At 40.7% G+C, this 26849-nt stretch overlaps 1 protein-coding gene and 1 long non-coding RNA gene across 2 annotated transcripts in view; one reads left to right on the top strand and one right to left on the bottom strand.

Moving 5' to 3' along the window:
• Window positions 1–26849, top strand: part of AFG2A (AAA ATPase AFG2A) — a 232896-nt gene that overhangs the window by 167565 nt on the left and 38482 nt on the right.
• LOC142409509 (uncharacterized) lies at window positions 477–14965 on the bottom strand. Its single transcript, XR_012775657.1, has 3 exons — window positions 14801–14965; window positions 12742–12864; window positions 477–625 (listed from the first exon to the last, which is right to left on the bottom strand). It is a non-coding gene; the product is annotated as an uncharacterized LOC142409509 (long non-coding RNA).

The raw sequence follows: 26849 nt of genomic DNA, 5'->3' as shown, positions 1-26849 counted from the left end.
CTGTTCTACCCTTTGTTTCGAAAAAGAAATGGAAAATGCTTGGTTTTGTGACTGGAAGATGCTGTATGAATAGGGAGTTGCGTGTAAAGATGCGTTGAATCATCCTGACATGAGCTGAATAAACAGCAAGTAAAGTGGATAGTTCAGTAGGCATCTGGCTTCCAACTTGGCCTTTTTTCAGATCAGATACTTGTATATTTTTGCCTGTCATCACTTATGACCAGTTATCTCTGTTCACCTGCTGGATGTACGTTTCTCTTAATGAGTACCTTTAAAGATATATCAAGATAGCAAAATAGGGTGATTACTTCCCACTGTTTCATGTGAGAGAAGATGGAAGATAATTTATGAGAGTGAATTACAATTTCCTTCTCTCATGTGTAAGTGAAGTTTAATGTAAAAAAAAAAAGTGCATTAGAGGAGCAATGTCTGTACAGTTAGCTTTTATTATGCTAATAGTATAGATCAAACAAAGCCTCAGCTTTCTAGAAATATATAGGTTTGAGTTTGATCTTCGTTTCCAGGCCTTTCTGAAATAGTGCTCTGTCTGCTGCAGTGCTTGAGGCTCTTCTTCAGGGATATTCCAGTCACCCAGATACTCCATCCCCGCCAAAATGAGCACAATCTGTAAATCAGGAAAGTAAGAAGTTGTTCTTAGAAGTCTCTGAATAGCAAGGTTTGGCCTCGGAGCTGACGTTGACGCCAAGGATCATTCCCTCCTCCCTTAAGGCAACTTCTTTGGCTGCATCTCTACCCTGAAGGCATCTGCCTTTGCCCAGAACCACCTCAGTCTCTTTTCAGCTGAGCCGGTGTGTCCGAGCCATGCGCAAGGGTAGGTCTGGTTGCTGCAAGGACAGCTCTGCAGTAACCATATGTCTCATTTGCCCTTGCACACAGGCCAGCAGGTTTCACCGGTGTGGCGGAGCAGTCAGAACTGCTCTTGTCTTTGCCCCCAGCTTTTTTTTCCAGGAAATTTCTACTGAAGGCCATGCCCGGGCAGCTGACGCCTGGCATGGTTCAGCAGGAGGCTGTGCTGTGCTATGCTGCACGGCTGGCCTCGCCGGCACCTCCAGATGCTGTAGCATTAGCAAGGAGCACTGGTAGGCACGGAGGAGAAGTCTCTAGTCCTTGAAAGTAGTAAAAATGGTTAAAACAACAAGCGTCGTGCTGCATCGAAACTTTTATAAGGTTTATTCTAGTGTTCCTGCATTCTATTTTGGGCAAAATTGCAGGAGATCCAGCTTTTATAAAACCGATGATTTTTTTTAATGGTTTTATATAATTTGGATGCCTTCACTCAGAGATGGTTCAGTTTGATTATAGCTTTTTCCTAGAGCATTTTCACTGTTATACTTCATGCTGAGAAGTTTTATCTGTTTGATTTCTCACTGTGCTTTCTATAAAGTACAATTAATTAAAGATCCAACCACAGAAGTATTTAAAAGCAATGTTTTAAACTGCAAGCAGTGTTAGTTCTTTGGGTCTCATTTGCTTGCTTTCATGATGCTGCTACAGCCAGCTTGCTTTAGGAAAGATGGGCCTTCCACAAACTCGGGTGCTCTATTTTTTTAATTTGGGGTTCAGATTAGGTTTTTCATAATCATTGGCTGCTCTCTGTTGTAATAGAAAACACCAATAGTCTCAATGCACTTTCTAGTGCAAGTAAGAACAAAATCACGTGGTCAGTATCTGATAGGAAATTGCTTGTCCTGTAATTTTTAAATTATACATTGTCCCAAACTGACAAGAAGAAAGGTTGTAGCTGGAACATGTCTTGGCCTCGAGGAAGGACACCTACCTTTATAAATGCAAAGACTGATGTCTTTATTAGACCTGCATGGGGGAAAAAAAGATTGTATCATTTGCCTTTACAAATTAAGTGGAAGGGGTGCATCTGTCTTCAAATCCTTGGAGTTTGCTCTGTGCAAAGGGATGAGGAAGGGATGAAGACAGTGTTTCCCCACTGTAGAAGTATTTTGTTCCAGAAAGTAGGTGATAAAAAGGAAAATAAACCCAGTAGAGTGAGGGGCCTTCTTTTATTGTGTGAGCCCCAGTCAGATTATGGTTTTGTTACAGTTTAGAAGGCAGTAGCAGAGAGGAAGGTTTTAGGAAGAAACTGAAATCAAGTGTTGAGTTGGTTTGAGTTTAAAGTTGGTTAGAAGTAATAAAAAATTAAATGTTCTGGATATGATGACAATATTCTGAAGACAAGTGTGCTTATAAAAGTAAGCTAATGGGACTGACTGCTTTTAAATTGGTGGAAAGCAGGTCATGGTGAAAGCGAAGGCTGGCATTGTTTCTATAGTATTATCAGTTTCCATGCTTACAAGACACAATAGTAAAGCGGGAATCTGGGAGCCTGTAAATCTTTCACTGGTTCTTAGTCGAAGTAGAATAGTTAATGTTAAAAAATATCTTTCTCACTTTGCAATAACTCTCGATGGGAACACAGAGAATGAAGGGGAAAAAAGGCAAGCCAATGAAGGTTTGCTCTGGCTCAAATGAGAGCATATTTGATGCCAAAAAGTATCTTTGCAGCAGCACACTAGCTCGAATCAGCTAAAGCCTTTGACTCTTAAAATATGTATTCCAAAACATGCATCTTCCTGTTTACCAGATATTGACATATTTAAACTATAAACTTCAAAAAACCCCACCCCAAACAACCAAAACCTCCCCAAACTCCTCACTTTCTTATAGAGGAAGGTTCGAACTGCAAAAGAAGTGAGGATGCGTTCCATCGTAGGTGTACAGGAGGGTAAACAAGTCTTTTAAGAGATTGGGAAAAATTTGTGTCTTTAGTAAAGAGCATCTACAGTAAAGGTGAGAGAGGACTTAGATATAGGGAGGGAAAAAAGGACATCTGACAAATTAGGGTGTGTTATCTTCTTTACATCTAGTTTTCCATGAAGGAAAAGATCTTCCAAACTTAAGGGAAAGGCTTTCTGCTTAACATTTTTAAAGGGCAACAGATCCAATACTATATATTAGCCTAAAAAGAGACACAGGCTTTTGGGAGTGAAGGCATCAAAAAAATTAAAAAAGAGTGACATTTCTGTATGGGGAAAAAAAACAGTAGACCCTTCAAATCATGTCCTGGCTAAAGCTTACGGTTTTAATTTTTAAATACAAACACATTTGTTCCTTTTATGCTTAGTTATGCTAGATGCAGAGCGTATTCAATTCCCATTGAATTCAACAGTGTTGAAGGTGCTCAACACATCATGCCTTGGGACTGGGCCCTCAGATTTTGACCTTCTAAGATACCACAAAAAAATACATATGTCTCGTCCGAAATGTGTGATTTGACAATACACTTTGGTAGCTAAAACATCTGTGGCTGAAATGACTCTAGCCTGACTCTGCTGGACGGCCTTTCCTTCTGAAGGAGTTCTGCTTAGCTCCACACCAGGTTACAGTATTACAGTGAAATGTAATTTTCAAAGTGAGGAATGCCAACAAATTGAAATGCAGCAAGATTAAGGCCTCAGATGAACCTCTGAAGTTTGTCTTGGAATGATGCATAAGATCTGTTAATTTATATCACTCATTGAAAAGTGAACATTTTTGTGTGGGTGGGTGAGGAAAAGAGACTCAGCCTTCATCCAATATGGGTAATATGGGATCACCACCTTCCTACATGCATTTATCAGTGCTGAGGATGTGTTTGGCACAGGTGGCTGGAAGGTGAGGAAATACCTGGCATTCGGAATGTTTTCCGAATGTCAGTGTTTGGGATAAATGAGATGAATCACCGGAAAGGAAATAACTAACTACACAGGACTTCCCATGGGATTTTGCTTACTGCTGGTCTCGCAAGAACCTCGTACGTGCAGAATGTGCTTGGGCAGATTGGGAACGAGGGCAGCGCGAGCATCTGGGTAATCACTCATCGGCATGGCGGTGCCGAACCGCAAGAGTTTGTGGCGTTACGCCACCTCTCCCCACTCTCTTTTTTAGTCAGTTTAGAAGGATCTGGTTCCCCTCGTGCATTTTTCAGAGATGGGGGGGGGGGGGGTGTTGTTGCCCTAAGTGGGCTGATTTTCATCACGTCTTGTCTCAGCTGAGACCCAATAAAGTACTGTATGCATTCACCCTATGAGTATATACAGCACGGCTGGCAATTAGCATGTTTATGCAAAACGTGAGGTTTGGTATACAGGAGAGTATTTGCACTGAAATTTATGCATGGCTAGCTCATCTGGGAAAGAACATTTTATCCTTCAGTGAGATAATGATTTGCTAATAGTTTAATCAAGCAGAGGAGATTTAATGCATCTGGCTGAAGGGACATTAGCGTTTCTGAAAAGGTCAGACCCATTAACAGCTCAGGAGGATACAGTCGAAACTGCTTCCTAAGTAACTCAAAGAACAGTGATCCTCAGAGGAACTTGGGGAAAGCGCCAGAGGGAATTTGAATGAGCCCCCAGGCGAGCACCAAACAGCGTTGAGGTATGAAATGTAGCCTGCTTCTCAAACCTGAGATTTTCTTCCTCCATACAGCCCAAAGAGCTGAACAATTTGATTCCTTAAATGCTGAAACAGTTAGGGTGCAGGAACCTTACAGCTAATTGCAATGGTTTTTTCTTCCTTTCTGTGTCTTCATTAACCATTTTAATGGCATCGTCCACCCAGGTTCTGTAAATGAGCGCTTGTGTTTGCTTTTGTCCTCCCTGTGCCTTTGAAGGGTTGTTTCTTGTTGCATGCCTGTTTGGAGAGAGAACCTGCAATAGGAGCATCACTTGTGTCAGGGGTAAGCAATCCTCTACCGACGGGGCTGCTCACTTCCGATGAGCTTTTATAAAACGGCTGTAGTTTCACCAAACCAGCTGAGGCCATGGGAGATGCCGGCGTTTACCGGCAGCGCTGACTGTGCTGTTTTGCCTCCCTCCCCGGCCCTTGCCTTCCCTTTTCCACGCTACCTGGCATGCGGCAGGGTTACCAGGAGCTCCCCGTTGTTGAGGGTGGCAGAGGGGAGTGTGTTGCCAGCACCGCAGGGGACTGTTGAGCTGTCACCGAAACACAGGCTTATAAAAGAGGGACCTAGACTGATACACTGTCAGCCAGCTTCACTTGCCCTCTGCTCTTGCCTGTGGCTTTGCTGCTTTATTGTCCTGGGTTTGGCTGTAATTCCCAGCAATGGAAAAACATGTTGCTCTTTAAAAGCAGATGGGAATTCATTCCTGAAGGAAAAAAATATGTCTCTTTAGGCTACTGCTATTGTTTTCTTTTAGTTTTATTTTTTGCCTGTGAGTTATTTCTAGCAACTTTTAATTTAATTCGTTCTTCTTTTTTTTAATCAGACAGCGGGGATTATTCTTCAATGTCTTAAAGCACACGCTTTCAGTATACCAGTGATCACAAATGGGGGTATATAATGTTCAGAGTAAAAATTGCAGGGAGGAATTGAAAATGTTGGTTTACTTTGGCCTTTTGAAGTATTTTCATTGATGTAATACAAATGCTCGTATCATTTCAGAGAGGTAGAATTTACTTTTATGTTAAAAAAAGGAAAAGAAAAAAAAATTAAGCACTCTTTCCTCACACTGACCTGTTTTTCTGATTTAAACCTGTAGTGCTGGCACTTGATCTTATAAGTTATGATGTGTCACAGGGTATGTGGTTACAAATGAGCTCGCTGCTTTGACTCAACTCTAGTCCTAAAGTATAAGACAAGGCGTACAAATTAGAGAAAGTCACAAAAAAGCCATTGCACTTCATAGAGAATTAATTTCTGATCCTTCACTCTTATACACCAACTTCAGGGCCAGATCCTCAACATATACAAGTTGCTGTAAATACTGAATATGCCTTAGGGCATTATGAAAAGATATGTCCGAAGTTTTTTGTTTCATTTTCTGTGAGACCACTGATTTGTATCCACTTTTTTCATAAATGGGAAAAAACTTAAATATTCTTACATATCCATTGCCATTTCTCATGCCCTTAAGATCAGCCTGTGTCTGACTGGCTTAAGTGCCTGTTGTGATTACTTTTAAGAGTATACAATGTCTGACTGTCAAACCTCAGTGTTCAATTTACCTTTCTCTATGTGTATATACATTTTCCTCTTGGATATGCTGAGGATTTCAAGGGGATTTCCCACGGAGGTAGCACTGAGGCATAATCTCGGGCATCAGCTCGGCCAGGAGAGCTGCAGAGGGCTCCCCGCTTCTGCAGTAAAATTTCCTTTCCGTCCTTAACAGAATCAGTCCTCCAAAAAAAAGGGTAGTACTTGGACAATGATATCCTAAATAGTTCTGATTATTATCTTAATTGGCACTAGGAATATTTAAATGTAGTACCTGAAGGCTAACTCAGATAGGATGTTTATACCAGATGAAACCATACAGAGGAACACCTTGTGCTGACCTACTTGTATTTTTGGTACTGTGCCAGTTAAATTGCTGTCAGAGTGGAAGAAATGTTAATGAATGGCAGAGGAATAATAGAGCCCAGGTATAAAAGCTTATTAATCTACCTGAGTATTGTTGCTGTGAATGAAGAATGTGTATTTTAATAACACCACCAACTGTTTACACTTCACTGAACTGCAACGATTGGAGAGGTGTGTGTGTAGGAAATAAAATATTTGAACATATATTGGTATCTTTGTGTACATATAAAATAGGATGTTTGCCTTTGGCAGTCATCAGCAAAGTAATTGTTTCTGTTGAGAAAATTTGGAACCTAATAATGAATAATAAAATAATATCTAATAAAATCAATAAGTGTGCCATTAGACTGTGAATATCTTGCACAATAGATGTACTGAATTTCAAACTTAAAAGCTGTCACTATTAAAGCTACATTTGTATAGAACGTGCCCCCACTATTCTGCTTCTATTGCTTTCTCCTGTAATAGAAATAATATTTCATTTGTGTAAAGTAAATGTTGAGTTTATTTGGGGAGGGATGGCCATTAGTGATAAAGCGTTTGGAGAGGTTTTTTGTTTGGTTGTTTTTAACATTTTAATTGTGATATGCTTTAATACTTCCTATCCCTAAAAATGTGTGAGCCGCAAGCTTATACACTTATTGTCATCCCATTAAGCTATTTGAGTTTGAAAATGTACTCTGCTGTATTCCTTTCAAAGGGGTTTTGATTATGTGTAATTTTATTTTTCTAAGTGAGATTTTTTTGGGAAAGAATAGTTGAAATATCTGCTTTTGTTCTGCTTTCTTTTTTTATCCACAAACTCCAGCAATAACGTTGTTGGAGTTGGAGGCTTTTTGGTGAGATTAAGCTGCTCAGCAGTAATCCTGAAATAGTTTGAGAAGTTGTTAGTAATTAAGATAGTCACTGATGCTGAATCTGGGAACAGGCAAGCTTTCAAATATTTGCAGCCAAACCTACGTTGTCAAAAAGGGAGATTTTCATTCTTGCCATGTAACTTCTGTTTTTACAGCGTGCCTGAACGTTGGCTGTTCATGAGAAGGAGAGCAGCAATCCCATTGAAGAAGGCACTTTAAGGGGAGCTATCTGGAGCTGGCTTTCTGTTTTGTATTTGAATGCTAACAAGGATTTTTTGTATTGGCACAAAACTTTGGTCTTAGCATTCAAACCATTGCCTGGAGTAGAAGCTGTCAAGTAACGTTTCATAGCACTGCTGAAAAGTTGATCGGTGCTTGCACTACTGTAGATCAGATTTTGGTATATCAAAAATTGGAAGTTGTTATTTCCAAGTTATCTTTTATGGTTCCCCTTAAATACATACGGAAATACATAAAGCTTAAGATTGCCTTTGGCAAAAGGAGTAAATGGTTATTGGCAGATGGAAACAGCACAATAATAGCTCTGCAGCAAATTATTAGCTATGTTAGAAGCAATTCCGTGGACCGTTTTGCTTTTTAATTAAACTTTTTCAAACTATCACCTAGTCCTCAGCTTAAGCTTTTTGTTTCCTGGCTTTGAATAATGAAAACGTCAAGGATAGCTGGGTAGAAAAAAACCATTCAGGTCTTAGTCTTCTGTAATTTGTCCACGGCATTGCGTGTATAGAAGTGATCCATTGGATCTGGGTTGACCACTTGCAGTGGAAGAAAACAGAGGAAAACCCAAGATGACTGCAATTGCTAATTGGTCTTGACATCCCCATTGTCAGGGGAGGAGAACTAAGAGCGTTTTGCCCAGTTTAAAAGAGCTGCTTTGGATTTTGTTTGTTTGATGGTTTATTTTCTTATTTAGGGATGCGGGGCGGGGGTAGTTATGATTTCAGAGTAATTGGCGTCTTACAGAGATTGGCTTTGTGGTGTTTGGTACTTCATTTCCTAGTAAACAAAGTAAATTTGTGATAAAACTAGACTATTACTATTATACTTACCATTGCGCAGTTAAGCACACCACTGGAGGGAAAGGAAGGGAAGAGCAGCAATCTGTCTTCTGTTTTGTCTTGTATAGTTTGGTCTTATTGTGCTTTTTACTGGGATAAATCAACTTTGTCTTTTTCCAGAACTGCTCCCAGTGAGTTCCCATTTGATGAGAAACTGATGAAGAGGGGGGAAAAAATGTACCCAGCTCATAGGTTAGACTCTCTGTGGGTATCTGTGGCGGGATGTTTCCAAGTATTTGTGAGTCAGTGTCAGGAAAACTTTCCACTCAATCTCCCTTCAGCAGCCGCTTTCCCTTGCAAGGCGTGGTTTTCATCGTTCAGCCAAGAACGAAGGACCCAAGAGAAGAAGCCAGGAGGACAGGTTGTTGGAGATTTTTCTTGTGACAGGCAATGATAGGGGCTTGGGTGTTCAGCATTGCCATGCCGCCATGAGCAAGCGAAAAAAAAACAACCCAAACCCCAAACCCAACAGCCACGTGCCGCTGGCATTTCTGGTTACCTCTGCAAGCCGCAGTTGTGGCTGTGTACCTGGAGAGAGGTGTTTTGGGGAGTTCCCTTGCCAGGGAGGGTGTACAGTACAGCCATAGGGACGTGGGCTCATCACAGACGCTTGTAATCAGACGTGTTACTGCTTCATGGGATCTTGCCATTTTGTGGTCATTTTTGTGTATTTATGTGTTATATAAACCAGGGGGAGAAACAAACCGCACTCCTTTGTTAGCGAAACAAAATTTGCAGGCAAGAAAATGTGTTTGGTAATTTAGTATAAACAAGAGAGAACAAAACTTTTCTTGATTTTGACTTTTCCAGTTTAAGGCCTGAGGACTTCCAAAGAAGAGCTGGCAGTCTTGTTTTAATATTCAAACAGTAAGCGCTCATCATAATAAGATGTCAGTTCTCCTCAGAAGTGGAATATAGTCAAAATGTTAAAAGCTGAAAACTTATTCTTCATTTCTAACATTCGTTGTTACTAAATTTGCAAAAGTATTTGTGAATTCAGTGAAGTAAATTCAAGGAAGAAAAATTGGGATCTTCTTGGATTTTAAGAGAGTTTTTTATGTGATTATATATATTTTAATAAGTGTGTGTGTATATATATATATACACAAAAAGACCTTCCTTTTCTTGTTTATGATTCACTTCAAGCACATATGGAAAATAAGTTCTATAAACTTATCTATCCAGGAAGTATTCTTTTCTTTCCGTTCCTCCTCCTCTTTTGTATACTGTTTTTGCACTTGTGAGCTAAAAAAAAAAGTTTTGAAACTAATTGGTTTATTTATTAAAAAAAAAAATCTATATTTTGTCTTCATTAACCCTTGTTTATTAATAAAAATATTTATGGAAGAGCAGGGGGGAATTAAAAAAGCATGCAATTCATTTGTCTTCTATCAATGCTTGGAAGTTGGAGGAAGAAAGTTAACTTGATGATTTAGACAGTGTCTTACCCTAGGCTAATTGTTTACCATTAAAAAGAGAGCTTGCATGCAGGAGGGAGTGTTATGCTTTGGACTTACTTCCTTGTAAGTCATAAATCTTGGCTGTATAAATGTTCAGTCATTAATTAAGGCTTTCAAATTAATCTGCTTCCTGACTGGACTTGGCTGGTTTTGCATAGAGCAATGCTGTTGCCCAACATGCCAGTATAGGAGTGCTCTCAAATGTGCGATATGGAAGTATGATGTTTATTGTGGAGAGTTCATGAACAGCGCGTATGGACGGGGGGAGAGGCATTTTGTCACGAACATGTGCAGGAAATAGGGTGGTGGTATCAAAATGGTTTTGCGTGCTTTAATTACTTCCCTTACTTCAAACAACAGCAAAAAATGGCTATTTTCTATTGATAAATGTCGGTCCTGAGCAGAAGTATTTTTCTTTCCTTTCATTATTCTGGGATAGTGTTCTGTCTTTGGAATTCAGCCACTTTACTCAGGATGATATATAAATACAGCCAAAAAGTCTCTCTCATGTGATGGAAAAAGATTTCAACTTTCGTTAGAGACTTTAAAAATTAATTGGTAGTATTATCACTCCGGTAGTATTATCATTGCATTCATTTGACCTGCTTATATAGTAACAGAGAGCTCATTTGGGTTTTGTGTCCTACTTGTGTTACCCTTCACAGACGTGTATATATATGTGTCTCCTTTCTTACTTATGAAGGCATAGTAGGGGCTTTTACTACGTATTTAATTCTTTCTCTAAGATCTAGGATTTTCAGAAATTCATATTTGGGTGACGGTATGTACCATATACATTGCACTATAAATGTTCATGTTCTCTTTAGCACTTAATTATACACAGGTCTGTCTTTGCAGTGTTGAAAGTGAGTCTACCAGCCCTTCCTCTGAAGTGAACATCCCCTAGCTCATGTAATGAATTTGCTGTTAAAGGTGAAGCAGCAAAAGCTGCAAATGAATCATCCAGCCAGGCGTGGTATTTTAAAACCAGGTAATCCTGGAGATGTACTACATTTTGTAGCTATTTCAAATTAAAAATCTTTTCATATCTGGGTTCTGGTTGACCAGATGTGTATTGCAGCAGTCAACTTCCTTCAATTCTGCATGTGCAATGGATTTCATAAATAACTTGTGAGGTTTCTGTTCCGAGCTGTCTAATTTGTACATGAAACCTAGAGAAGTACGAATTAATCATGAACATGAACAAAAAAGATCTCTCGTTAGCTCTTTAAAGACTTTGCGTTCAGTCTATGAAAGTGTGTTACTGCTCATGTTTTCTTTGTTGTGAAAGTGCAAAGAGATACCACAGTGCTAATCGATGTACTCTTTACCAGGGAACTAAAACATAGTCTGCAATGTGTGCTTACAAATCTGAAACAACTGCTATCTACCATCAACATGTTTTTCATTACTTTCATATATACTTTCATATATGTGTTGCACCAAAGAAGATATTTGTTTCTTAATGGCTAATTAGAAATTGGTCGACCAAGTTTCAAAGTCTGAGAGAGTTTGAAATCAGAATTTAACTCTTCAGCTGAATTTCCTCACCTTTATTGCTTCAACCGAAGCCAGACTATTAATACCTTCTCATTTCTAGCCTAGTCAAAGTTTAGATTGTTACCCTACAGCATTTCAAAGATTTTCATGTGCATAAAAAATTCCCTGTAACCAATGGAATTATTTAATGCACTTAAAATCAAGTACGTGTTTGAGCTTGCTAAATCCCAGGATTATTTATTTAATTCCTAAAGATTTAAATGTCTTCTAATTTAATGCATATTATTAATTAGATAGCAGAAGATGTATCAAGCTTTTATTTATTTATTTTTTAATTTTCAAGGTAAGATGTATTGTTGCAGCCTTATTCTATTGCTGTCACTTACGTGCCTGTCATTTCCTAACAGTTCATTTCTGTCGAATCAACTGATGCATGAACTACCCAATGCTGGTTTGTGCAATTAGATTTTGATTTAGCAAAATGATTTTTCAGGAAAACCCCTTGCATTTTAATGGGATCAAAGAGTAGGCATGTTCTGTTTCATTTAGTCCCAAGATAAGTTACTGTAAACGTTTCCAGGTCTTTCAGTATTGCTTTTTACAGATTTATAATATGAGACATAGCATTATGTGTTTGTGAGGAAGAGTGGCCAGAAAAATCCCTCTCCTTTTAATCGGAGTTTTGAAATTGAGTACAACTCAGCGTGGCCTCAATGCTACTGTAGGCATGTTAAAGAACAGCCTGACTTTTAAAAACGAATCTGCCACTCTTATCACATCTTTTTGAAGCAGTAAACTCCCCCCGCCCCTTGCCCCCATGAGATTATTGCTGTCCAATAAGTTCTTTCAAAAATAGCTCCATCTGTAGAAATGGGCTACGGAGACGCAGCATCAAAGGCGTGCAGGCAGCGAGTGACCCACTGAGTCAGGCAGGCAGTGGAAATCCAGGTGAGCCCATCGTGCTTGGTAAAAGTGCCATGTGGAGCACGATAAGAGAGCTTGCTAAATTATAAAACATGGCATTAAGAAACTGTGGTAATAAATCTCTCTTCTGTCAGTCTGCTTTTCATTGGAAACAGTCCTGGACTTGCTGGGAGATAGGTTGGATTGTCTCATTGGTTTCTCCTTTCTTGTGAATTTGATAAATCATTTGATGCATCATCTTTGGTAACAAGTAAACCATATTTCAAAGCCTAAAATGATGCCTGTGTGACATTTGTCATTTGAAATCTGTTGTTAACGTAAGACTTGGAAGGCATTCAGTGTTGTATTTGATAGTATCTGTGTGCCACCTAAGTAACAGAACAAATTATAATTTGCCTTATTTCTTGCCATATACTACATAGGACTGTTTCTGCAGTGTGCAGATCAAAATCAGGAACTACGTTCAAAATAACTGGGGCATTATTACAAATTGTGTTTTTCGCAGGCCACACGTGTTTCAGTACCTGGTTCCTGTGGGATGTTACCAGTAGGTTGCATCAAGCCACCGTAGAATGGCTGGTGCTGGTTTCACTGCCATTCTGATACCGTACCATTGAAAGAGGGACTTGGGAAACACAGCAAGGAAGCTTAGAAAGTTGATAAATAAATAAATAAGGAGTACAGCAGAAGTAGTTCAACCAATTTTTAAAAAGTGCTTAAAACTGCTGGCTGGAGAAGAGCAACTAAAGAGGGTAAGTTAACGTAGGTGGTGAGAGCCATGGCCAGTGACAGCTCCCTGGACCACAGGAGCTGCTCTACTGATCTCGCGGTCCTGGGGCTCCTAAGGCTTTTCCTAAAGAGACCTGTGCAGTATCGTCTTGTGATCACTACTCATGTTGTGGTTTCTCAAGGTGAACAAAACAACGTTACTGGTGTTAAAATGATAAACCTAGTCCAGTCCAGGATCCGCACAGAACGGGTTGTTCCCTGCGAGTCGGAACAACACTGATAACATTTGGCAGGAATAGCAAATACACATTAATATGTGCATTATGATAACACAGAGAATCTATTTTGAGGTTTATTTTTGATGTTAATAATTCATCCTTGGTTTTGAGATGATTTCTGAAAGAAAGTATCTCTTTGCTACAGTGAACGGTCTTTCTTGAAAGTCTCTCATTTTTAAAACAGAGAGCTTTTAGTCACTTTATTTTTACCATTTAAAATCCAGCAGTTTTATTGTACTGATGTTTAGCCTGCCAGGACTTTTTAGCACCAGATTTTTTTCATTTGAAAATAGTGAGGGTTTGTTGTTGTTTGTTTCTTCTTAATTCATATGCAACATTTAAGGAAAGCTTAATTAACCCCAGCATGCAGGGAGAGGGAGAGGAAACAGTGCTCAGCAATTGAGAATATAATTAGCTACATTTATACAGAAGTGATTGTATTACCTAAATCTCTCTTTTTTTTTTTTTTTTTTTTTAATTTATTTTTGGATGAGTTTGGGAGCTAGGAAGGGAGGGCAGGCACAGACTCTGTAAAAAAAAAAAATGTGGAGGAAGTAAAAATGCTTCCATGGATCTGGAAAACAAAAATATAATGAGTTATCTCTGTTTCTCTGTAGAGCTGAAGTACTGGTCTTACTCTTAAAACTCCTTGACAGAGTCAGAGTTTAAATTTCAGCTTAGGAGGTTTGCAAAGCTTGGAAAAGCCATGCCAGTCAAATCCTATTCTCAAGGTGTAAACATAGGACCGGGCGGATCCTGGATACAAAGGCCAGTGTTTTTACTGTTTTTTATTAAAATATTTTGTTACTTCTGCTGCAAATTAACATTGGTTTGAACATTTTCTCTCTTAAGTATTGTTCAGTCTTCCTCATTAAAAAAACATTTCCTCAGTAATTATAGGTTCCATATGTAGATGTACTATGTATGTAAAATGATACATATTAATATAAGTAATCACACATGAAAATGTGTTTTTTTGCTTTTCACCATGTAATGGCTCTTCCCGCTCCAGCCTTCTGCCCCCAAAACAGGCAGAACAACAAGAAAACCCATTGAAAGGAAATTTGCAGTTTTAAATAATATTCCAGATACCACGTTTTCCAAGTTGAAATGGAGCTGGCAGAGGAGGCAGCCGGCCGGCAGAGATTGATCACTGACTATTCCAGGAACAGCTCGACTTTCTGCGCAGCACGGTCGATACCACGGGCTTGCGTGCGCCTGACAGCGAGTGTACTGGTTCAGGAAAGCTGCTCACCATGTGCTTCGCTTCAAAAATGAGGGCAAGTCCCTCCTCCTTCAGGATCCTTTATGCTGACGAGGAGGGGACTTCCTCAGGTGCTTACAGCTGAAGCGTTTGCTTGAGCGTTTTGCTGAACTGCAACGGTGCGGTGAGATGGAAAGACTTTACAGTACTTTGCACCATCTCACAAACATATGGGGAAAGCATTTCTTAAAAAGAAGAAAAACAAAACCCCTTTCCTTTTTAAAGGGTTACAACAGTATTCCAACATTTGCCTGTAGAAATAACACCCAACCTCCATTTCATAAAAAAAAAAGCTATAAAAAGCCAAGTTACCTTGTGAAATCTCTGTATTTTTTCATCTTTTGTGTATGATCTTAACAAAAGGAAGATTTCCATGTCTTCTGGTTAAGTCTTGTAACATGATGCAATCAGTCCGTTTGGCCGATGAGATGTTCTGCAAATATCCTGCAGCAGATGAGCTTGCCGGCTTCTGTGGGGTGGACGGTGTAGGGAGGAGAGGTGGGGGAGAGCTACACGCATTCTTCACTCCTGGCAGATGCATGTGCAACAACACTTAAAAGATTATCAGAACCATTTCCCAAAGCAAAAGGGACACATCAGATTTTTCTTCAACCCAGAGGTTGATGACAAATTAAAAAAAAAAAAATCCTGAATAAGATGAAGTAGTTCAAGACATAGCTGTCTCATTACATAGAAAAAAATGCAGTTATTTGTTTTACTTTTATAAATTTTGCTTTAGACTTTCTTCTCGTAAAAAAAAAAAAAATTAGAAACAATAAATTGAATAATTTATTTAGTTTTGAGTCATTGACTTAATTTTTTACATTAGAAATACAATTCAGAATGTTGCAGCTTGAAAATATTTTAAGTATTTCACTACAAAATGACTTTTTCAAGATTTCCTTTCAATTTTGTTGCTAAGTGTAATGGGTGAGGTTGAATTTGACCCTTTATGTGGGTTTGGATTACATGATATATTCTGCTTGGGAAATATTCTATTCTCTGTTCAGCAGAAAGCTTTTACGATCCTGCTTTTGGATGAACCTAAAATTAGAGGAAGTTTGGTTTTCTGGAACAGGCAGAGAATAAAAAAATTTTTTTTTTTTTTTTTGCACATGTTGATAGATAGCACTTTTACTTCAGCATCAGCATCCATTTTCAGCTCTTTTCCTGCTGCACTTCATTGTTCTTTTGTTAAGAAAACTGAGCAGACCAGGTAGCACTATCATGTGCAGGCTGCGCTTTCACATGGACCCATGTGTTGTGTTCTTATATTCATATTGACCCCACACTTGGACGATAACGATTTCTATCTCAGGTGGAAATGGTAAAGTTGTAGCAAATAGGTGTTAGAAAGCCTATAGAGGAATATTTAGTTGATCTGTATCTTAAAACATATTCTGTTTTGAAAATGTATTTAAATGATTGTATGATTATACATAGTTGTGGGTGAGTAATCTAGTCTATTGCTGCAGGTCATGGGAATAGTCATAAAAAGTATTTATTCTGAACGTGAACCCGGATGCATGCTTTCCTGACATGTTTCCCATATGGTCTGTAAGTAAACAGTAAATCAGATAGAGAAGAATTGAGGAAAGAGAAGAAGCGGATAAGTGGGGATTCTGCAGCACTAGAACTGCAGCCCTACGTGGTTTGAAGCTGTAACTTGTTTTCCCTCAGAAGCAAAGGAAAGAATTAGTCTAAGTGGAACAAAGATGTTCTGTAGACCTAGGAACCCACAGAGGTACAGGCACCAACAAAAAACATGATTAAAATCTTTATCAGAAAAGCATTGACAGCAGAGAAAAAGACACCTCCAGAAACGGCGTGCCGTTGGCTCACTTACGCTCAGCGCTGCAGCAGAGGCTGGCACTTCTCTGCAGACTTCAGCCTGCAGACTTCACTCTGCAGACTTCAGCTCTTTTCCTGAAACCAAAGTGGTTTTAGGGAATTGATGGTTCCATTTCGACAACTCACCATTCCTGTCATTATTGACCTTACCTGGTTGTACCTCACAGGGTGCATCTGCCAGGATATCCCCACCAGACGTGTGGTTCTCCGCTTGGTCCTCGCTGCTCACGTCAGGAAATCTGAACTGGGGAGACAGGGACATTGCAGGTGGTCTCTGTGGGGTATGGTGAGGGGTCTGAGCCGTGAGGTCTGCAAAAATGCCTTTTCTATTGCAGCTAAAGAGCACACAAGGACTCCTGAATTACAAACTTTGTACACTGGCTGTATGAGCGGGAGGGTAGGACTTGTGTTTGGCAGGAGAAACCGTATTTTGATGTTGTCACTTAAATATACATGGAAAGCTTCAATCTCTTCTCCTTTATTTGCTCCATGTTTATGTGTTTTACCTGACTTACCTTAAATTCCAGCTGGGGAATCAGTCCCGAGGCTCTGCAGTGTTGTTCCTTAGTACTTGTAGCCTAAGCAGTTTTTCTTTTAGCCACTATGGTAATTTCTCAGTCATTGAAAGGGGCCATTTTGTAGCTCTGGTATCTTAGGCTGGGAAACTTGCTCTTGGATGCAGCTCACACAGGCTTTCCATGCCCTGCAATCCCTCTGATTTTCCTAACGTCCTTGCCTTCTTTCATGGGCTAGAGAAAGTACGCGCTTTCTGTGGGAAATGACTGGGAGATTAGAGAGAAGAAGTTGGTTTCAGTCCAAAGGGTGGTGATATATTTTAGCACAGTTTATAAGATAAAGCCAAATCGCTATTCTCCGTTACCTCGTGAGACTTCAGCCTACGGCTAAATGCAGCCACAGACGAATGCTCGCTCTTGTACTTCTAAGGGCACGTCAATGTGAGGAAGTTATCCTGGAATGAGATAGGGTGTGAATGTAAATGCAGTAGCTGTTCCAGCATAACATCCTGTGGAGACAAGGTCTTGGTGAAGTGACTAAAAGCAATGGAATGACTTCAGTGGAAGCTGAGGAGGCCGAGCCCCCCTCTGCTCCCCCCAGCAGCCAGCCCTGCGGGCAGAGGACCGGCTGAACACCCCATCTCCATGCTCTTTTTTTTTTTCTTGGTGGGGATTCAGTCTCTGACCATCTTTGCACTGGCTGCTTTTCCTGTCAGTGTCGCTTGGGGAAATTTTGATTTACTGCTTATTTTATCAATTGTCAGAATGAGGTCGAGGGTGATGGCCAACAGTGTTACTGTACATAACTTGTAAATGCAAACCGTAGCTTAACACCCAGTGTGTGAATGATGGGGAATATTTTAGCTCTGCCATCTCTTACTGGTTTTTGTCATTCCTGCAGATTATAACTCAGGCTTTGATCATCTCTGCAGGTATTTAAGGTCTGTTGCTCTCAAAGCGGTGCAAAAGGAGAACTGCTGCAAGGAGAAAATGTATACTTGCACTTCTCTTTCAGAAAAAATTGAAACATTAATGTACTGTTTGCAGTGTCAGAAAGGTACATGTGTGCACACGCTCTTCTCCTGGTACTCTGGGAGTTAAAAATCACCTTTTTAATGCTTGTGAGGTGGTTACACCAGTTTTTAGGCCTATGCTATGTGATTCAGTTGTTACCTGTTCTTTATGGTCTGCTGAAAATTAGTGTTTATTTTTAAAGTGCCTTTTTCCAGATTAAGTAGAGCATTAATTAGTCAGTGTGAGGAACAGAGTGCATTATTCTACCACAGCTTTCCATCATGTCAAAAACTCATTACCAGATGTAGAGATTATAAACAAAAACACACGGCTGCTGCATGTAAATCTTCTGCAGGATAAATTACTGCTGATCTCTTCTGATTAGATCGCTTTGTCTTCCAGCTCATTAATACACTTTCAACCATGGAGAATATTTAGGTGCTAATAACTCAAAGCAATGTACAGAAGAACATTAACTTTCCATATTTGTTAAACATTTCAGTCTGGATTTTTTTGCCCATGGTCTCGGCTACTCTTTTATCTTAAAAGAGCAGTTGCATAGTCAAAATCTTCCTTCAGAATTGGTGTTTGCTTATGCAAGGTCTATAGCGGGATACACAAGTAGTCTTCCCAAAGCCACACAAAGATGAATCTGAAATTATTAGGCCAAAGTCTTTGCTGGCACAATCCCCAGGGGAGTTACGCCAACAGATAAATTGGCCTGAGGACAAATAAACCTGATGAAAGACGGGAATTGCTAATTTAGGACCCGATCCTGCCCGGTACTGAGGAGTTAGATTCCCATGGCGGTCCCAGGGAGCAGTCCCTGCCGTGGCAGGTACCCCAACAGCTGCTGTCACCCTCCGCTACCCATGGGCAGAACAGGGGCTGGAGACGGGCACGTCAGGCTTACGCACGCCAGCCCTGTATCCCTGCCACATTCCTTTGTGCCCACTTCAAGTATGTATTAACACTTGTTCAGCTTTAGGTCAGGCTTCTTTTGCTGCTCAGCACACACCTCGTTACAAGGAGAAGAGACATTAGAGGCAATATCCTGTGCTTAAATAATAAACGGTTGTGGCAGATGGTAACAACCTCAAAGTCAGTGTAGATTATTGCAGGTCTTGTTATTTCTAGTAGGCAGATGATAAATTTTGAAATAAGAATGAGTACCTATATAGACGACACACATGCACGGACATTGCTATACAGGTTCTAATGAACTGGAGTCTGTCCCAGGGAGCTAGTAATAGTCCGTGAGGTTTAGGACATGAATGAGCACTGATCCCAGGAAGGCAAGCCGTCGCAGGCGTTGGCAGAGCTTGCTAGGTGGTGAAAAATGACATCTGTGGCAGAGCCAAGACCTGTAATCTCCCATTCAGCCCCTTAGAAAAAGGATAGTCAAATGGCTGACTCCTGTTTGGAGTGACTTTTGCCTAAGACTGCCAAGGTCCCCGGTGTGTCGTGTCATGTCTCCCACGCTCCAGCGGAAGAGCCCATATTGCTTACCCCTCTCCCAGCCTCTTCAAGAGCACCAGCCGCACGCTGCCTGTGCTGCCGACCACAGCTTCCTGCCCAGCAGCCGTAGCAAAATTATCCAGCAGGGATGAGTAGTCTTGTAGCAGACCTTCACGTTTCTTCCTATCTTCCTTTTACTGGAGACATCAATATTTTAAAAAGAGGTAGAAATACTTAGTGACTAACTGTTGTATTGCCTGCTCTCTGCTTGTATTGCAGCTCTCAGTTGAAGCCCCTGGCTTTCTGCGTGGGGTATTTAATGAGCTTAGATGGGAAATGCAGATGCTTTACACCTTGGGAACAGAAGATTCAGGTGACTGCGACAATGAAGGACAGTAGTTTGTAGAAGATCTTTATGTTAAATACATACCACATGGGAGTTTGGGAACCCAGGATACCACTACTTTTGACAGGTGCTTTGCACATAATAACCTAGCTGTAACTAGTTTAACTATTTACTGTTAATGTTGTGTTTAAGATATAAAGCACCAAAGAAATGTGACACACTGGTATTAATCACAACTACTTTCTGTTACCAATGCACATATTTTAGCATTCAGAAATGTATTGATTGAATCCTGCATGAGATACTGTCTCTAGTTCTAATAATGGGTATTTCTGAATCCAAAGTTTTGCAGAACCAGTAAGTACCATCACCTTAAAGTCAGAAGAAGGTCTTGTTTGTTGATGAAACGTGTTCTGCTCATTGATTTACAGCTTCCATTTAGCTTCCAGTTATTAAAAGCAGATAAGTGTTTTGGAATGTATTTAAGCATGTACTTCAGTCGTGTTTACTGACGTCAGGGGACCCAAAGCAGATGCATGTGTGCTTTCAGAGATGCTTTCTTGAAACAAGGAGAGAGGAAAAGAGAGAGAAGTCTCTCCTTCCCTTTTTGGCTCTCCTCTTTTCATGTGCAAGTAACATATTGTGTGTCTGGTTTTGTTTAAATTCAAGGATGGCAAACAACCACATTCTGTGAAAACTTCCTACTTCTTCCCATCCTTCTTTATGGTTTGTTTTTTTCTTCTTGTTATTGATATTTGGTAACCTGCAGAGACAAAGTGATGTGAAACTTGGAGGTCTTTACAGAGGAGTTTATTCTCGTAGTGTTTGTATAAAGCCCTGTGGTCCCACTAAAGCCCCCTGGTTCCTTTGCTTGGTTTGCTTTTTTAAACACAGCCTTAGCATGGGCTAATGCTTTATTTGCAGGGGGTCTGTTGGGAGAGAGGTAGCAGGGAGATGGGTAGGAGAATCTCCCAGCTCACGACAGTTGATTGAATTGCTGCTTTATATTAAAATAGCATTCCTGAAGCCTGTTCTAATCTTTTATAGCTCTCATGAAATACACGGATACTTGTTGGTAAATTACAAGTCTGTGAACCCAGTACACCCGTTGGTTCTTCTGAATCAGGTCTGCTTTATGTTCAGATGAATTTGTGTCCTGACATTTAAATGGCAGTAGCACTTATTACCTACTTTAAATCTAAAATAACTCTACGAAATAAGAGCATATGCAAAATAAGAGTGTATATACAGACTCTACTTTTTAAAAGGGAAAGAAATCGATAGTATTTTTTGTTTGGGGATTGACTTTTTTTTTTTTTTTTTAAACAGTGAAGCATTTCCTGACATGTTTGTAACAGCTAGGCAGGGTGTTTGTTGAATTCGCATGTATATGTAACTGTTATGTGGCTATCCCTGCTTTGCCAGCTACTCAATTAGTGTTGTGACAGACCAAACAACTGCTAAATGACAGGGCTGAAAATAATTTTGCTGATTTCTTGGGAAAGTGTAAAGACTGGACTCTTCCGCCGTCTAAGTTTAAGGGCCATTTGCATTGCATCTAAAATATTCTGTACCTTTTAACGGTGAGGAGAAGAAGACTTTGTAAATAGCCAAGAGAGTACATGGTTGTAGCATTAACAGCTGAATGTCACAACAACATAGGGTTATGTTGACCCTAATTATGAAGTCCAGTGCTGATCTCTGATTTCAAACCCGCTCTTCTGTGTGCAGAAATGTCAGCATAAACTCTTGTTGAAGCCATGTAAACTTGATCAGGATCTTCTTTTAATACAGAAATCATACTACAAAATACATCTGTTCCCAATAGTTTTATGAAATGCCTTGTGGCAATTAAAGCAACCGCTTACTTAGAAAATAATACCAGGTATATATCTAGCACATTTTTACTGTTTTTTCCCCTTCTAGATATATACTGTGTTAAAGAGGAGGATCAGCAGTCCATCAGTAGTACATAAATTAAGAAGTCCCTCAGTAGCTGACTTAATAATCTAAGTAGTATGTATTAGCTAAAGGAGAACTGGAAAGTGGCGTGTACATTTACTGTATAGCTGACTTGCTGTAGGGTTGTCAGGCAGTACTTACTTATAAATCTTGCAAACTGAAAAAAAACCTCGCTAAGATTACCATGACATGACAAATGCCAGCTATAAATAGATTTTTGACTTCCTGCTCATCTCTTCTTTCTCCTGCCCTTCATACTCCGCTCCGGTGTAACGGCCTGCCAGGGCTGTGCAGCTCCCCCAGGTGAAGGTCAACTCTTGATATATTTTTGATCGTCATGTAAAGTTCTCCTGTTAGTATGTGGTCCCCGTTTTAACCTCTTTGCAGATTCCCCCGATTATCCCAAATCACTTTCATATGGAGCTGAGGTTAAGCTTTATTTCTCTTGGCTTGTCCCTTCTGTAGCAGACACTTCCTCTTCACTTTGAAAGGACAAAGCGATGTTCAGCTGCCTGGGCCTGCGCCCAGCATTTGATTTATACATTATTTAATTTCCTTTAGAAAATTGGAAGCAGAACTTTAGGAGTGGAAGTCAGTCCTTTTCATTTGTTTAAGGATCTTTTAGGGCTAATATAATCATCGATAGTAGATGTCAGCATGATTAGGGTGACTTAAGGTAAAGCAAAGAAAATTGAATACCGGCGAAATTCTTTCGTAATGGAGAGGGTGCCAAGATTTATAGCCATGCACAACATCTGTGGGTTATGAATTGGGGCATTAAAAAATGAAAATGGAAAATCATCGGGTTTTTGAGTGACATGTTGAAGACACCTGCCTCCCCTTACTGCACAGCAGGCTGGGGCAAGAAAGGTTTGCACCCTTTGCGTTACATTTGCAATTGTTTCTTGGACTGCAGTGTTCTCTGGAACTTAATTCAACCAACTAACTAATTCTGCAGAAATTCTTCAGTTAGTCCGGAGGTTTTCATTTGGGCTGACTCTGCATTCACTTCTGCAATTAGGTCTGCACATGCCGTGAAATGACTGCCAAGACAATTTGAAAATTTCTCATGCAGTAGAGTCAGGAAATTAAAAATTAACTCTGGAAAGGACATCATATAATATTTGGCAGTGTGGTTTGAATACTGTGTCCACTGAGGGGTGGAAGGTCCTCCTCTTACCAAAAAAAAAAAAGAAAAAGAATGTTGAAATATTTCTTCCGTGGGATTTTGAATGATCCACAGCTGAGGGAAATATCGGAAGGGGAGAGGCTTGTGGCATACATGTGCTTATGGATACAATATGACTTACTTGTGGCCTTTAATTTAGTGAAATAGCATTTAATGACGTAGAGTGAGAGTCCCACATTGTTTCAGGGCTCCGTGGTGCTATGGCTGCTGCCCCTGACATGGTTATGTGGGGGGAAAAAAGACTTCAGTGCTGGAGTGTCGCTGTGACGCTGCGCCCATTACCAAGTCCCTCAGAGTTACAGTATTTGATTTGTGAGTCATTACCGCACTTGGTAAGTAGGAGATGCACATTACAGCACGAGCGAGGCTTTCTGAATTACAGCTGTGCTGTACAACCTGCACTTTCTGATGCAGCCTGTGAACACAGCGATGAGGCACTTCGTATGTACCCTTTTGGCTAAAACAAGCGCCTTCACAAATTCGGGCTGCTGGGGTAAGTAACGGTTGCGTGGTGTCGCACAAATGAAAGGAAGCAATGAAATCCAGCTTCCCCATGACATTTTGTGCATTTAAAACTTGCTTGTGCCATACAAAGCAAATGACTGATATCACAAAGTCTTCCAGATACCATGAAAAGTATTAAATTTGATATCAAGCAGGAAATGTTAAGAACATCTCCTGATCTTTACAGTACTGAATAATTACAAAGCGGAGAGAAAATAGCATTTGTTTTTTGGTTCAGTATGGAAGCCAGTGCTTCTGTGGTAGCATCCTGTATGTGCTGTCTTCATTCTTTTGATCATCTTTTACTGTGTTTGGAGAGGGGCTAAAACACTTGCTGTCCCGGTCCTAGTGTCTGTGCATCTAACATAAAATGAGAAAATATAATACACTGGAAAATGGAAAGCTCACGCTTTCTCATGCACATAGGCAATTCCTGAGCAAATCTTATGAACTCATCTCTTGACAAGGGGCTGGGGACAATACCAGCTGTAGAAATCTATGCTAGGAAGACAGAGCAGCATGAGCTAAAGACAGTGTCGGCATTGCCCACTAATTAAGGTGTCCTTTATTTTCTGCCTCTTCCACTCACGGCCACTTGGCACGTGCTGTTGGATGCTGTCAGCCTTAGCATCCTCCTGTACACTTCCATGCCATGCAAAGTGGCCTGCTAGGTGATTTCTGAGCCTGCTAGATAGGCTCGAATGGCACCGAGGAGAGCAGTTGTGCTTTGTTGTGTAATTATACAACTTGGCTGCACAATTCAGCGTAGTAAAATATTTATGGTAATTCGTGAGAAGGCATATGTGTGCTGCAGGCTCTATCAAGAGGAGTGCATCCACAGCACTGCAGGTAAGAGGAGCAGATGATCTTTTCCTGTGTATTCACCCAGCTTCCCCCAAAGACGACTGCTAGATATTTTGAAGATCCAGGCTTGCATATTTCTTGTACAGAGGCTTGCAGTATGGGCTAAGACTCCTTTTTGTTCTTACTCTTCAGGCTATAGATTTGAGGGCTGGCTAGGATCTGTACAACCCACAGTACTGGTTTGTTGGGTTTTTTTTCCTCGTTTTCTCCTTCTTTCCTTCTGCCAAAAGCCCTCCCAGCCCAAGGGTCCTGTCTGTCTTTCCTATTGCTCTCCATAATAGTTGTTCCCTTCATCTTTCCTTCCTCCTTCCTCTTTGTAGCTGTTTGGACAAAGAGAGCTGATAGAATTCCTTTCTCTAGTGGTGGAAACCAGGGGGAACAGAATCTTTGGCAGAGTTTACCCTCTGGTAAGTAAACCAGCCACATAGCAAGAGGCACACCTCTACAGGAAACCTTCTAGTAACTTAAATTTGTAACTGTCCCTCGAACGTGGCACCTCGGGAGCACTTTGGTTGCACAGGCCAGTGCTGTTGCTGGTTGCACTAACATTTCTTAATGGCTTTTGAGGTTTTTTTAGCTGTTCTGTTGTAGTCGACCTTTCTCAGCTTGCTCTTGTGGCATCCTCTGCTGTGCTACAGCTATAGCAGCTCTTTTGGGCATCATTCCCTCCTTCCTTGATCTCAGCCTCTGCCGTGGTGTTAGATGCTATCCTGGCAAATTTTCCTGGTGCCAGGAAAGGTGGGAGACACCTGGCATTGTCTCGGTGACTGTGAAAATGGTAATACCGTATGCGACAGTGTCTACGGACAGCCTTCCTCAAATGTTAAGCACCTCCCGAACGGGTGTGATGACTCTCACCTCCCTCTGTCACTGCTGGGAAAAGGTAGGTGCCTCTCTGCAGGGCTTGGGTGGCCTGAGGACCTCCTGGGGCCTTGCGGATTTGTGCCTCCTGTGCAGGGGGCCCAGAGCTACTCTGCTTTGATGCAAGCACCAAAGGCAAGGGCTTGCAGTGGGGAACGTTGAATCTAGAGCACTGTGGCCAAGGACAGCAAATGTCACAGAGCTCTAGGGGGATCCTCATGGCTGAACACTATTAAGCATAAATTTCATAAATTTCTGGCCTTGAATTGTTTGTGTATCACGCTAGTCTGCAATTTCTTGGAAGTTCAAATGCTGTTAACATTAAAAAGCAAGCTGCATACAACCTGGAGGAAAGGGAAGGGAGACTCCTCTGCTTCCTCCTATGCATATTTGCAAAAATGTCGAGGATAAATTTTGAACATAAAACATCTTTGTTAAGTGAAGAGAAATGCAAATGACCTATTTTCTAAGTCTTCATAGCGCTGGAAATTTGCATTACATTGTCTTGCCTAGACAAGGAAGGAGGGGGAGAAAACCCAAGAGACCAAGGAGGTTTTCACAATAATGTGGCACAAACTGAGAAGGAGTTTACAATTATGAAAGAGAAGAAATGGAGATTAATTAGATCTGTTATCCACGGAGCAGCAGATCCGGTTATCCAGAATACTGAAGTGACTTTCAGACATGACATGGATTCAGTTTTCTCAGCTGCAGGAGGGCACTCTCAAATGAGAAGTTTTCATGTTAACAATGCAAAAGCAGATGCCTTGTTAATCTAGTCACTCATAACTTTTCACCGAAGGTAAGTGGCAGCTCTGACTGCAGATTCTTACATTTCAGCATTTTACCTTATGCTGCCTCATTCTGTTCTTTGGCTTGTTCCCAGAGTGATGGGGGCCACCTATGCTGGTGACAAGCCGCTCCACTTGGGAGGGAGCTGCTACTTTGGGATAGTGCTGTGAATCCCTCACAGTACGCACTCAGTGATTCACTGGGCTGGGTAATTTTAGACCAGAAGCAGTGGGTCACCTCTACCTATGGGCTATGTTCAGTAGACACAACAGGGATACACCTGAGATGTATTGTTCGAAGCTTTTATTGAAACTAAAAGTAGTTAGCAGATATGCTGTTACTGACAGTAGAATTGTATTAATTGTTTTATGACTGAATAACTCAAAATACTGGAGTTTTTTTAAGCATGCAAATCTTAAAACCAGTAGATCGGAGGTTGTCAAGTCAGAAGACCGAGATCCTTATGGGAAACACGGAGGCTGCCCACCTGAAAGGGCCACTCACAAGGCTGCCTGCACCAGTGAATGTCTCTCTATATGTGCCAGGCATATACTTTTCTTAATTAGATGCATCTTGCATTAGCTTTTGAATTGGCAGATGAGTGAAAGAAGTTGCACAGTGAAAGTATTTGTATGTACTTTCAGTATGTCTCCAAGGCTCGGTGTGCTTTAAACCCACTTTCTGTTGCAGTCTCATCCTTTCCCTGCCTTCAGAGCCTTCCTCCCTTGCCTGCCTTCCTGCTTGCATCCTGGGTGAGGCAGTTCAAGGTGCTAAACCAGCAAAAACTACCCTTTTCTGTGTTGCCAGATTAGGTTTCTGCTGGTTAGCTCTTGAACAGGCTCATCAAGGGGCCAGTTCAAAAAGAGGTGGTGCCCTGTGCATCACTGGTTTAGACTGACTGTTGGGAAGCACAGGTCACACTGTCATGTCTGTCTTACTGCTATTTTATTGACTTTCTATTCCATTAAAATATACCCCTTACATAAATCCTTAATTCAGGGTAAT

The sequence above is a fragment of the Mycteria americana genome, chromosome 4 (genome assembly GCF_035582795.1).
Source record: "Mycteria americana isolate JAX WOST 10 ecotype Jacksonville Zoo and Gardens chromosome 4, USCA_MyAme_1.0, whole genome shotgun sequence".
Lineage (NCBI taxonomy): Eukaryota > Metazoa > Chordata > Aves > Ciconiiformes > Ciconiidae > Mycteria > Mycteria americana.
This window is presented reverse-complemented; position numbering and strand designations above follow the sequence as displayed.